The 5371-nt window shown below is 44.3% G+C and overlaps 1 pseudogene; it reads right to left on the minus strand.

Moving 5' to 3' along the window:
* Positions 1-2372: 2372 nt before the first annotated feature.
* On the minus strand, positions 2373-2490 carry LOC126238699 (5S ribosomal RNA; annotated as a pseudogene).
* Between the last annotated feature and the right edge of the window lie 2881 nt (positions 2491-5371).

Raw genomic sequence — 5371 nt, forward strand, 5'->3', positions numbered from 1 at the left:
ATGGAAATAGTGTTTGTAGTAAAGAAGTAGTAATGATGCTCAAGTTTCACGGCGTAAATTGCAAAACTGTAGCAAACAACAAACTTCTTTCCTTTAATAATTTTGTGTGCGTAACAGTGGGAAAATATTTGTAAACTGTGTCGGACATCGCTAAGACTCATTCTCAAATAATCTGGGTAATTTGCGGGCCATGAGTTACGATACCACAAGACGTACAAAGTTTCTAAGTTTAGTTCTTGCTTACTGTGGTAAACCTTTAATGCAAGCTTATACCTCTTCATCAGCAGATTAAGGTATCATTTTAAATTTTTATACTCGGTCAGTATTTTTACGCTGTACTGAAAATCAGTTTTTTATTGCTTCTAGATGATGTTAAATAGGCAGCCTGCAGCTGTGACTGGGGGTACGTGTGGCAGCTTCAACCGTTTATTAATGTGAATTGTTCGACTAAAAAAAGGGTCTCCCAAGCGACTGTGATGTATATTCGAAGAGTAATTTTGCTTCTATTAAGAAATGAAAGTAAGCATTTTTGTAGGCAGACGAGAGAAAAATCCTTTCAGGCTTTCACTATAGTAACCAGTATGAATGTAAGTAGTTTCTACTGACACAGTTTCCTACTAAATCTGCGTCATGGTAGTTACATGTCTCGTGCTTGCCTCATCCCACTTTGTGACACCTTGCTTATGCTCTTATAGCCTCCTCAATTCAAGACAGAACATTTAACGGTGAAGTAATGGTTCTACGAGCCAGAGAAGCTGCAGGGATTTTAGTGACATGAGAGTTGCCTCTCACATGTAGTCCCTAGCATTGCCGTACAGGCAATATGGGGGATACAAGGTGAGGTTAACACGCACATGAACTAACTTCTTGAGTAAGCATTTAGTCAATCTTCTACCTGCCACGTATTTCGGTTCTTCTGGTAATGTCCTTCGCAGTCGGTGGCACCATCATGCTGTAAGTGATAAATCTTGGTTTTTGGTGGAATTAGAGGTAGTTACAGTTATTTACAAAAAATCGGGTTGCCATCGTCATGTGCTTATGGAAATTAAACAATGTACGGCAAAACATTTCTGATGTTAACGAACATAACTAGAAAAATAATGATGTTCCTAACTGACACGCATTTCTGGGATGGATCATATCTAAGTGCCATCTGATGCTCTTGGCAAGTTGCAAAATCTGCTATGTGACATTGTTCTGTTATGTATTTCTTCATTTACTGTAATGTCACTCTTTCATGTCCTTTATTTAGAGAAACTACAAGTGTGCGCGCTAATAAAATCCGAAGACTGAGCCTACCACTTGAATTTACTACGTTAGAAATGTATTGTTCATAATATTGATAGCTAAAGTTAAGGCCATCCTTTATTTACATGTGAGCATGCAAGATATCTTGTCAGTTACCGACCTGCTCCTCAAACAACTGACTTGTCACGGAATACTTGCTGCTACGAGAGAGAAGAACAGTGTGATGAAGTTCCTAGAAGAAGCGGGAATCCGACACGTGCTATTTCACTTTGTCGTTTTGCTTTGAAATCTGACTGTGAAAGAATTAGCTGTTGACTTTTGTACCAATTTTTCCAGGGGACGTCTGAGACGTGATAGTGGTGTCACTGTCCACTGTCCAAACACACTGAACACCTCATCCATAACTGGATAAACTGAAGTGATGAAACAAAGGACTGAGAAAGTATGAGCATGTATAGGTGTATAAATTACTTTATTGATATAATTGTAATGGAAACTGAAACTTCATACGATTATCGGATCACGAGATACTCAAGTTTTAATTCAGGTGGTCGACCTCAGTTAACGAATGGCCAAATCTAGCAGTTTCCGCCATTGTCACAGAAGGGGCCCGTGTTGGCCGAGATAATGCAAGTCATCGGGGTGCGGGAGAAACTATGGCGTTTGGGATGTTCCAATGCTGGCTGACGGTCACGAACTGTACCCCAAGTATAAATGCTGCATAGTTCGTCGCAAGGGATACCCCTTTTTTCCGAATAGGCAGAGCGATCCTAGGTGACGTAAGCAGTGAGAGGCAACATAGGGCCTTATAAATGTTGCCAATTCTAATAGTCAAGGGAGAGGTAAAATTCTGGTGGATAACATTCTGCAATGGTCTTACTTGAAGCTATCGATTAAAGATATTCTCATACCAGAGACATTAAGCACTCCGTCTTCAGGCCACGAGTGGCCTACCGGGACCATCCGACCGCCGTGTCATCCTCAGTGGAGGATGCGGATAGGAGGGGCGTGGGGTCAGCACACCGCTCTCCCGGTCGTTATGATGGTATTCTTGACAGAAACCGGTACTAGTCGGTCGAGTAGTTCCTCAATTGGCAACACGAGGCTGAGTGCACCCAGAAAAATGGCAACAGCGCATGGCGCCCTGGATGGTCACCCATCCGAGTGCCGACCACGCCCGACAGCGCTTAACTTCGGTGATCTCACGGGAACCGGTGTATCCATTGCGGCAAGGCCGTTGCCTAATACCAAAGAGTTATTAAATGTACGGTCTTGTCGTCATTGTCGTCGCCGATGTTAGGGAAGACCATGGCTGTAGGCTGGAACGTTTGGACGTGTTGTGGGCGGCGGCTTCACGGTTACAGCGGAAACACGTTTGTCCTTGCGAATATTACGTAAATAACGGATTTCCGTCTCAAGTAGCTTAGGAAGAGGCCTTTTGTGGTGAGTTTTGATTGATTGGTGACAAATTCGCAGACTTGGCCAATGTTAGACAATACGCAACGCTTATTCCAGCCACGACACCATTTCTACGCTGCTTGTAGGTAAGTTCGTTGTCTTTATTGTTCACATGTGTGCTGCCTCAGTGTTGTGGATTTGTCTCACTGACGACTGTTTGCTTCCGACCGGGAGAGCATTCCGTCATTTCGTACATGTTCAAAAAATGCATTTTCTAGACTATCCTGGCTGTGTGATAGAAAGACGCGCATGGCAGTTAAGCTTTTGAAAGAGAGCGGAATGGCGGGAGAGTATTGATCTGCGTTTTGGTGCGCGTAGTGTGAATTCTAATCGAGGTAGCTTGAAATTTTTGCCACTGCTTCAAACGAATTTATGCCTACGAAACAGAAGGTCACTTGGCCTCAACAATGTATTAAGCTTTTGCCAGGTTTGTCGGTGATCTGTTTAGCGTAAAAACTCCCCCGGAGTAATGTTTTCGTAGAACATTCGTTCCCACAATTCATAGGCTGGTGTACAATGTGGTGTCATCTGTGCTGGAGGTAAGATCAAGTGAGTTTGACAGGCGTGGGCGGTGCGGTTGGACTTCGACGTTGATGATGCTGATGTTTGGTTTGTGGGGCGCTCAACTGCGCGGTTATCAGCGCTCGTACAAACGCCCAATCTTTACACCGTCCAATCTCCCCACGTTCCAGCATGATGATGAAATGATGAGGACAACAGAAACATTCAGTCCCCGGGCGGAGAAAATCCCCAACCCGGTGGGAATAGAACTCGGGACCCCGTGATCCAGAGGCAGCAACGCTAGCCACTAGACCGCGAGCTGCGGACAGGACTTCGATGATGCAGAACCCCAAACGTAGGCCTGTTATGCAATAGATCTACGCGCCCCTGTTAGACTACGACTTCCCGATATAGGCTGTTTACATGTGGTACGTTGTTCGCTGGAGTATGTACCGTCGTTATTTTCTCTCTTAGTATACCGACGCGTTTTATTTTGTTTGACTCGAAAAAAGGTAACAAGTCAATTTCGCGTAAATTATGAGAGGGAAATCGAATAGGTTACACGTTTTATTTGGAGGGTGTCAAGTGAAACAAACATAAAATACGAGAGGGACCACCATATAGGTTACATGTCGACGTCCTTTATTTGGAAAGTGTAAGCGTGGGATTTCCTTTCTTGTCACCCAGCAATACACAAATGAAACAATCAATTTAATATCACATTACGATTACTTTCTAAGAATGAATTCCGTGTTAAGATTTAACTTTATTGTGCAGTTCATGTGAAAGGACAGAAATGTGTTCAGTTCGTTGATCATGGTACAGTTTCAGTTCTTGTAGGAAGAAAGCTTTCATCACTGTGGTTACCACAGTAGAAGTACCTGTCTGACAATTGCAATCTGTGTGTGAGATCTTAACGTTACGTCTCTGGAAATTTGTTAAGATAGGTTTGAGTAAGGTGCACTCCACAGAAAGAATAAAGACTTTCGTATCAATGGTTTCTCTAATGCTTACGTCACCTGTGAGGTTGAGAGGTGGCATGAGCCCCCTCTCATATTTCTATCTTACGATTCTCCTCTCCAATTGCATGCGGTGGAAAGTTGCCATTCCTTCACACGCGGACTTCCCAAGCAGCGTCTCTCGTCACCCAGGTGGTCCGGTGACAGGCGGGCTCCAATGATCTCGAGAGGGTTAAGCCGACGGGTGGGAGGCAGTCGAGTGAATGCTTTCCAGACGCCGACATTGTCAAGAGACACGCCCGCCGCGGCCGGAAGTAGCGGCTGGGCTAGAGGTTCCGTTACTTCGCAGAAACTTAGCGAAAACACTTTCTGGCGGGCTACCAGCGAGGCGTGGGAATGACTTGTGTGCCCAGGCAGTTGTGGCGCTTTCTGCAAAATAGTAACTGTGATTGGCTTGCTCAGGGCATAGCTCCGTGACGTAGCAAAATCAGCGCAGAAATTGGCGCCAAGAATCTCCATTGGTGGAATGGTAGTGCTCCGGCAATGGAGTGGAATTTTCCGCCGGTTTTCGAGTTGCTCATTGGAACGTTTAACCACAGCCACTGTCGTGGGGGCGGGAATGTTCTGTGTTCGGCCTGTATGGGTGCTCAGGGTAGTCGGCTCTCGCCTTTCGGTCGAGGACATCGAAGCAACCAGCCATCGCCGCCGATACGCCAGATCGTGTTCTGGCAGTCAAGAAGACAGTTTGGTAATGTATGTCCGCAGCACCGGCAGATAGGGATTTTCCTAGTCAATCAGAGCTCAGCAGAGCGCGCCTGTTCGTCTTTTTCTAACTGTTCTGTCTTGAGTAGCAGCAATTACTGTTGGGTTAGCTGTGTGTCTCTCTTGAGATTTGAGTGGCAAGGAATTGGCTCCACATACCACTTCGACTTAAACCTCATGATCTAGTTTAGGGACAAGTTCACCTTTACAGTGTTTGTATGAGTCTCCAATTTGAGCCAATTTGATGTATTATAAATATTTCATGTGTTTTTTTTATTATTTTGTGTTTAGTCTTAATAAATCATATTGTTATTTTGGACAGAACTTTCATTCTGTTAATCGGTAGAGCAACCCATCATTTCCCACTATGTTAATGAACCCTCGTTTATTTAACTGATTTATCAAATTAAATTATTGCAGATGCCAAACTCTCTTCTACTCCA

The sequence above is a fragment of the Schistocerca nitens genome, chromosome 2, assembly GCF_023898315.1.
Source record: "Schistocerca nitens isolate TAMUIC-IGC-003100 chromosome 2, iqSchNite1.1, whole genome shotgun sequence".
In the NCBI taxonomy this organism is placed as follows: domain Eukaryota; kingdom Metazoa; phylum Arthropoda; class Insecta; order Orthoptera; family Acrididae; genus Schistocerca; species Schistocerca nitens.